The sequence below is a fragment of the Caretta caretta genome, chromosome 13 (genome assembly GCF_965140235.1).
Source record: "Caretta caretta isolate rCarCar2 chromosome 13, rCarCar1.hap1, whole genome shotgun sequence".
Lineage (NCBI taxonomy): Eukaryota > Metazoa > Chordata > Testudines > Cheloniidae > Caretta > Caretta caretta.
This window is the reverse complement of record NC_134218.1, coordinates 37,182,871-37,191,690: the sequence shown is the minus strand read 5'-3', so window position 1 is coordinate 37,191,690 and position 8,820 is coordinate 37,182,871. Positions and strand designations below refer to the sequence as shown.

The window sequence follows — 8,820 nt, the reverse complement described above, 5'->3', positions numbered from 1 at the left end:
ACAGCCCCAAAATGCAGTTTCCAGTGATCTGAAGCTATCCATGGATTTGCCGTATTTTGGTGGTGGGGAGCTTACGAAATGGCCAGAGGGAGAAGGGCTGATGTCTCCTTTTTATCTGTTAGCCCAAAGGTTAACACACATGGGTTGTGGGAGCCACAGTTCAAGTCCCCCACCTTGCTGATGGGAAGGTAGGATTTGAACTTGAGTCTCCGCTATTAAAAGCAGGCCCGTTAGCCTCCAGCCTATGGGATATTCTGGCATGGAAGCCCTTCATTGTTTCCTGTGGAAATTATCTGACTTGATATGAAACTCTTGGGCTAAAGGAAGAAAGCAGCAGCACCAGCCTCACTCCAGAGCCTGGTTTGTCAAGGCACGTGCCTTGAAGGTGGGAATTGGAAGGGCCAGTCCCCCCGGCTCCAATTATTAATCCATAATGCAATGGCTTCAACAGGAGACATTTCTACACCAGCTTATCCCATAGCCCAGTGGTGTAGCTGTGCTGCTATAAAGCAAGAGACCCAACTTCCTAGTCCTTCTTCACACCACGGAGATGGGGGACTTGAACCCGGGGATTTCACATTTCATTGTGGGTTGAATGAAATATTTCCATCTACCCTACCCACAATTTTCCAATTCCCTTAATTTTTTCTGGATTTTTTCAACTCTGTTCAGGTTGATGCAATTTCTTCCCTCCTCTGCTTTTTCCAAACTGTCAGAGATCTGAAAACTCAGCGAGTCACACAGATGTAGTAGCCACCAGGCAAGCTGATGCCATTCACTCTCCATGCATGCATAGTGCCTACCACAAAGAACAACCCAATATTGGTTTGAGTACAGGCAGCGCCCGGCACAATGGGGGCCCTGATCTCGGTTGGGGACTGTGCAGCCCCCGGTACAATGGGACCTGATCTCAACTGGAGTCTGTGCAGCGCCTGACACAATGGGGGCTCTGATCTTTGGTTGCTTGTTTAGCTGGTACTCTAATCGAAAGAATGATTTCTATGGAAACTGGGCAGCCACATTCCTAGGTGGCTTTGAAAATCTGACTCATGGGGGCAGAGTTAAGGCTGTGAGTGCAGCATTTTCCTGAATTGTGAGTCTTTAATTGCGCAGCCTTCATGTTCTCCTAATCTCCAATTGTGGGATGGAGTGTTTTATGTTTTTAAGCAGGGAAATTGGAGAAGAAAAAATAGAAAAAGAAGCAGCTTTGCTCCTGGGGCTTTGAAACCTTGCTAGAAGTTGGCACATGGGACAGAAGAAAGGTTACATTTAAGGGGATTTTTTTTATTTTCTTAAAAATAGGTACACATTGAGAGTTCTTTGGTAACCTGTAGTCTGACCTCCTGTATAATACAAGACAGAGAAATGCCCTGAAATAATTCCAAACCCTGCACTTCTTCACTCTGACTTTGTTCTATTTCCTTCTGCAGAGCCCATGTCTGCCCAGCAGCCTCTTCATGGCACTGATGATCTCCTTGTTCCTGAGCATGTAGATTATAGGGTTCATGAGGGGGGAGACCACTGTGTGGAACACGGCCACTACCTTGTCCAGGGGGAAGCTGCGGAAGGGCTGGCAGTAGATGTAGATGGCAAAGCTAAACATGATGAAGATGATGATGACGTGGCTGACACAGGTGGAAGCCACTTTGATCATCCCCTTTGAAGGGTCACCTGCCTGAAGTCAGACAAGCAGCACTGCATAGGAGATGAGCAAGAGGAGGAAGCACATCACAGTGGAAAGGCTGAAGAACATGAGGAACTCCAGCACGTAGACATCGGTGCAGGCCAGCTTGATCACCTGGCTGATGTCACAGAAGAAATTGTCCAGCTCGTTGGGGTCACAAAACAGGAGCTAGATGATCAACACCACCTGCAGGAAAGAGTGCATGAAGCTCCCGGCCCAAGCAGCCCCCACCAGGGCACAGCAGACCTCCCTGCTCATCATGCTGGCATAGCGCAGGCAATGGCAGATGGCCACATACCTGTCAAAGGCCATGCCCATGAGCAGGAAGACCTCAGCTGCCCCCAGGAAGTGGATGAAGAAGATCTGTGCTTTTCAGCCCCCATAGGAGGTGATTTTATGGTGGGAGAAGAAGTCAGCCAGCATCTTTGGGGGGGGAGGGGTGATGGAGCAGTAGCAGATGTCCAGGAAGGCCAGGTTGGCTAGGAAGAAATACATGGGGGAGCCCAGGTGAGTGTCGCCCCAGATGGTAAGGATGATGATGTTGGCAGGGAGGATCACAGAATAGAAGACAAAGAACAAGGCGAAGAGGAAGAGCTGGATCTCCCGGGTCTGAGATAACCCCAGCAGCACAAACTCCGTCACCAGTTCAAGTAGCCACTGGGCAAGCTGATGCCAGTCGACCTCCATGCATGAAAAGTGCCCACCATAAAAAACAACATAATATTGGTTTGGTACGGGCAGCACCCAACAAAATGGCAGGCCTGATCTCGGTCAGGGTCTCTGCAGCACCTGGCACAATGGGGCCCTGATCTCGGTCAAGGTCTGTGCAGTGTCTAGCACAATGGGGGCCCTGATCTCAGTCAGAGGTTATGCACCACCTGGTACAATGGCGGCACTGATCTTTAGTTGCTTCTTTAGTTGGTATTCTAAAAGAAAGAATGATTTTAATGGAACTTGTGCAGTTTACTCCAGCTGAGTATCTGATCCTGTATCTATCGCAATGGTTTGCAACCTTTTTTCATTTGTGGAAAATTATGGAGGTGCAGACCCCTTTGGAAATCTTAGACATAGGCTGCTGAACTAAAGTGGTCCGTGGACCACAGGTTGAAAACCAGTGATATATCATATCTGTGAATGGTAGAGTGAAAACCATGTAAAGGAGACGAATGGTCCGATCTCATTAAAATTATTGGAAACTGCGGAGCCACATTCATAGGTGGTTTTGAAAATCTGGCTCATGGGGGTAGAGTTAAGGCTGTTAGTGCAATATTTTCCTGAATTGTGAGTCTTTAATTGTGCAGCCTTCATGTTCTCTTAATGTCCAGTTGTGGGATGGAGTGTCCTGTGTTTTAAGCAGGGATATTTGAGAAGGAAAAGAATAAAAAGAAACAACTTTGCTCTCTGGGGCTTTGAAACCTTGCTAGAAATTGGCACATAAGGCAGAGAAAAGGTTACATTTGAAGGGATAAGTTTTATTTGCTGATAAATAGTTCCATATTGACAGTTCTTTGCTCACCTCTCTCAGCCCACACCACGCTCTTGATGAAATTCTCATGCACCAACTTTCGCAACTGATGTAAACTCTGTAATTACTTTCAAGATACTCCAGAAATAATCTAAAGTATCTCACATATAATAAACAGTCAGTACACAGTTCCTTTATAGATATGCATGGTGGTGGTCAGGGACTCTCTCCTCAGGGGGACTGAGTCATCTATCTGCTGCCCCAACTGGGAAAACCGAGAAGTCTGTTGCTTGCCAGGAGCTAGGATTCACGATGTGACGGAGAGACTGCCGAGACTCATCAAGCCCTCAGATCACTACCCCTTCCTGCTTCTCCACGTGGGCACCAATGATACTGCCAAAAATGACCTTGAGCAGATCACTGAGGACTACGTGGCTCTGGGAAGAAGGATAAAGGAGTTTGAGGCGCAAGTGGTGTTCTCGTCCATCCTCCCCGTGAAAGGAAAAGGCCTGGGTAGGGACCGTCGAATTGTGGAAGTCAATGAATGGCTATGCAGGTGGTGTCGGAGAGAAGGCTTTGGATTCTTTGACCATGGGATGGTGTTCCAAGAAGGAGGAGTGCTAGGCAGAGATGGGCTCCACCTAATGAAGAGAGGGAAGAGCATCTTCGCAAGCAGGCTGGCTAGCCTAGTGAGGAGGGCTTTAAACTAGGTTCACCGGGGGAAGGAGACCAAAGCCCTGAGGTAAGTGGGGAAGTGGGATACCGGGAGGAAGCACGAGCAGGAGCGCGAGCAGGAGCGTACAAGAGGGGAGGGTTCCTGCCTCATACTGAGAAAGAGGGACGATCAGCGAGTTATCTCAAGTGCCTATACACAAATGCAAGAACCCTGGGAAACAAGCAGGGAGAACTGGAAGTCCTGGCAAAGTCAAGGAATTATGATGTGATTGGAATAACAGAGACTTGGTGGGTTAACTCACATGACTGGAGCACTGTCATGGATGGATATAAACTGTTCAAGAAGGACAGGCAGGGCAGAAAAGGTGGGGGAGTTGCATTGTATGTAAGAGAGCAGTATGATTGCTCAGAGCTCAGGTATGAAACTGCAGAAAAACCTGAGAGTCTCTGGATTAAGTTTAGAAGTGTGAGCAACAAGGGTGATGTTGTGGTGGGAGTCTGCTATAGACCTCCAGATCAGGGGGATGAGGTAGACGAGGCTTTCTTCCAGCAACTCACAGATGTTACTAGATCGCAGGCCCTGGTTCTCATGGGAGACTTCAATCACCCTGATATCTGCTGGGAGAGCAATACAGCGGTGCACAGACAATCCAGGAAGTTTTTGGAAAGGGTAGTGGACAATTTCCTGATGCAAGTGCTGGAGGAACCAACTAGGGGCAGAGCTCTTCTTGACCTGCTGCTCACAAACCGGGAAGAATTAGTAGGGGAAGCTAAAGTGGATGGGAATCTGGGAGGCAGTGACCATGTGATGGTCAAGTTCAGGATCCTGACACAGGGAAGAAAGGAAAGCAGCAGAATACGGACCCTGGAGTTCAGAAAAGCAGACTTTGACTCCCTCAGGGAACTGATGGGCAGGATCCCCTGGGAGAATAACATGAGGGGGAAGGAGTCCAGGAGTGCTGGCTGTATTTTAAAGAATCCTTATTTAGGTTACAGGGACAATCCATCCCGATGTGTAGAAAGAATAGTAAATATGGCAGGCAACCAGCATAGCTTAACAGTGAAATCCTTGCTGATCTTAAGCACAAAAAAGAAGCTTACAAGAAGTGGAAGATTGGACAAATGACCAAGGAGGAGTATAAAAATATTGTTCGGGCATGCAGGAGTGAAATCAGGAAGGCCAAATCACACCTGGAGTTGCAGCGAGCAAGAGATGTTAAGAGTAACAAGAAGGGTTTCTTCAGGGATGTTAGCAACAAGAAGAAAGTCAAGGAAAGTGTGGGCCCCTTACTGAATGAGGGAGACAACCTAGTGACAGAGGATGTGGAAGAAGCTAATGTACTCAATGCTTTTTTTGCCTCTGTCTTCACGAACAAGGTCAGCTCCCAGACTACTGCAGTGGGCAGCACAGCATGGGGAGGAAGTGACCAGCCCTCCGTGGAGAAAGAAGTGGTTCGGGACAATTTAGAAAAGCTGGATGAGCACAAGTCCATGGGGCCGGATGCGCTGCATCTGAGAGTGCTAAAGGAGTTGGCGAATGTGATTGCAGAGCCATTGGCCATTATCTTTGAAAACTCATGGTGATCGGGAGACATCCCGGACGACTGGGAAAAGGCTAATGTAGTGCCCATCTTTAAAAAAGGGAAGAAGGAGGATCCTGGGAACTACAGGCCTGTCAGCCTCACCTCAGTCCCTGGAAAAAACATGGAGCAGGTCCTCAAGGAATCAATTCTGAAGCACTTAGAGGAGAGGAAAGTGATCAGGAACAGTCAGCATGGATTCACCAAGGGCAAGTCATACCTGACTAATCTAATTGCCTTCTATGATGAGATAACCGGCTCTGTGGATGAGGGGAAAGCGGTGGAGTTGTTGTTCCTTGACTTTAGCAAAGCTTTTGACACGGTCTCCCACAGTATTCTTGCCAGCAAGTAAAAGAAGTATGGGCTGGATGAATGGACTATAATGTGGATAAAAGGTTGGCTAGATTGTCAGGCTCAGTGGGTAGTGATCAATGGCTCCATGTCTAGTTGGCAGCCGGTATCAAGTGGAGTGCCCCAAGGGTCGGTCCTGGGGCCGGTTTTGTTCAATATCTTCATAAATGATCTGGAGGATGGTGTGGATTGCACCCTCAGCAAGTTTGCAGATGACACTGAACTGGGAGGAGAGGTAGATACGCTGGAGGGTAGGGCTAGGATCCAGAGGGCCCTAGCCAAATTAGAGGATTGGGCCAAAAGAAATCTGATGAGGTTCAACAAGGACAAGTGCAGAGTCCTGCACTTAGGACAGAAGAATCCCATGCTCCGCTAAAGACTAGGGACCGAATGGCTTGGCAGCAGTTCTGCAGAAAAGGACCTAGGGGTTACAGCGGAGGAGAAGCTGGATATGAGTCAACAGTGTGCCCTTGTTGTTAAGAAGGCCAATAGCATTTTGGGATGTATCAGTAGGGGCACTGTCAGCAGATGAAGGGACGTGATCGTTCCCCTCTATTCGACATTGGTGAGGCCTCATCTGGAGTACTGTGTCCAGTTTTGGGCCCTACACTACAAGAAGGATGTAGAAAAATTGGAAAGAGTCCAGCGGAGGGCAACAAAAATGATTAGCAAATAGAAAAGGAGTACTTGTGGCACCTTAGAGACTAACCAATTTATTTGAGCATGAGCTTTCGTGAGCTACAGCTCACTTCATCAGATGTATACCGTTTCCACGCAGTTTCCACGGTATACATCTGATGAAGTGAGCTGTAGCTCACGAAAGCTCATGCTCAAATAAATTGGTTAGTCTCTAAGGTGCCACAAGTACTCCTTTTCTTTTTGCGAATACAGACTAACACGGCTGTTCCTCTGAAAAATGATTAGGGGACTGGAACACATGACTTATGAGGAGAGGCTGAGGGAACTGGGATTGTTTAGTCTGTGGAAGAGAAGAATGAGGGGGGATTTGATAGCTGCTTTCAACTACCTGAAAGGGGGTTCCAAAGAGGATGGATCTAGACTGTTCTCAGTGGTAGCAGATGACAGAACAAGGAGTAATGGTCTGAAGTTGCAGTGGGGGAGGTTTAGGTTGGATATTAGAAAAACCATTTTCACTAGGAGGGTGGTGAAACACTGGAATGGGTTCCCTAAGGAGGTGGTGGACTCTCTTTCCTCAGAAGTTTTTAAGGTCAGGTTTGACAAAGCCCTGGCTGGGATGATTTAGTTGGGGATCGGTCCTGCTTTGAGCAGGGGGTTGGACTAGATGACCTCCTGAGGTCCCTTCCAACCCTGATATTCTATGGTTCTATGACTGTATGATTCTATGAACCTCGGTAGAAGTGCGGGGGGGCACACAAGACCCAGCCCTATGTGGTCCCGCCCCCTGCTCCTCCTTTTCTCCCTGAGGTCCCATTACAACAAAATTAAATCATAGAGAAGAAAATTCTGTGTTAAAGAAACTCATCTCATCACCCCCATCCCTCATGCTGGATTTTAGAACAGTGTCCTAACAAGAATTTGGTGAGAATTAGTGTGTTAAACTCTGCAGATCCCTTTGAATATGAAAAGTGCTAGACTGCTGCACAATTGGAATCCATGTACGTTTAGCACTAAACCTTTCTATAACTGGGGAAGAATTGTGGCAGCTAAGTGCCCAGTTCTGTTATAAGCCAATGAGGCTTTGAAAATCTCTCCCGTTCTTATTTATAGACCACACTGTGGTATTCTAACTACCACTGAATAGTGTCTTAGACTTTATTTCAAGGAATAGGTAGAATAAGGTACAGATTACGTATCTAGCGTGTTCATTACATCATTTGTTAAAAAATGTAATGTTTGCAGCAGTGCTGTAGCCCTGTTGGTCCCTGGACCTTAGAGAGACAAGGTGGGAGAGGTAATATCTTATTGGACCAAGTTCTGCTGGTGAAAGAGACAAGATTTTGAGCTATACAGAGCTCTTCTTCAGATCTGAAGAAGGCTACACTACAAAGTTGGGTTGATGTAAGCTGCCTTGTGTCAGACATCTTCTCTTGTATGTTAGCTAGCTGGTATTAAAAAGTAGAGTAGGGATAGATTTTGAAAGACATACATTAGAGTTAGTCACCAAGGGTCAGCTATTTAAAAGTATTTAGGTGTAAAGAAAGAGATAAGCACCTACGCCTAGATCGTCCTGGTTATATAGACTCCTAATTCCCATTGATTTCAATTTCCGTCTGCTTTTTAGGTGCCTAAATACCTTTGAAAATCTGGGCCTGTCTATCATTGACTTTCTCTGGTTGCTGAGTATATAACTCCCACATCTTCCACTCCATTCACTGGTGAGCTGTAGTTGTAATAACTTGGTTAAGAGACACGACAATATTTCTGATTTATTCTAGGACTGAAAATACGACACTTCCTCCCTCTCAGGCTAAACCTGGTCTGGGGTGAGTAGAAGGAGAGAAATTGGGGTGTTAGTTTCAGAGGATTTTTGAATTAACTAAGAACTTTACAAATTGTATTTCAGGGTTTTTTTTTACTTCCCATGGTGAGAACAGAATGGAGTAATCAAATGACCATCACAGAATTTGTCCTCTTGGGATTTGGGAATCTCCAGGAGCTACAGATTTTTCACTTCTTGCTGTTTCTTGTTATCTACATTGTGACCATGGCTGGGAACATCCTCATTGTTGCGCTAGTTGTGGTGGATCAGCACTTCACATCCCCATGTACTTCTTCCTGGGGAACTTGTGCTGCTTGGAGACCTGCTACAGCTCCACCATCCTACCCAGGGTGCTGGGTCCTGACTGGGCACAGAACCATTTCTTTCCTTGGCTGTGTCATGAAATATTATTTCTTTGGTTGCTTAGTAGCGACAGAATGTTACCTGCTAGGAGCAATGTCTTATGATTACTATTTAGCAATATGGAAACCCCTGCACTGCACAACCATTATGAACACCAAGCAGTCCTTCCAGTTAGCAGCTGACTCTTGGATCTGTGGCTTACTGACTAATACAATAACAACATCTTTAATGTCACAATTAT

At 46.6% G+C, this 8,820-nt stretch overlaps 1 pseudogene; it reads right to left on the bottom strand.

Moving 5' to 3' along the window:
* Window positions 1–1,414: 1,414 nt before the first annotated feature.
* On the bottom strand, window positions 1,415–5,845 carry LOC125622539 (olfactory receptor 4M1-like; annotated as a pseudogene).
* Between the last annotated feature and the right edge of the window lie 2,975 nt (window positions 5,846–8,820).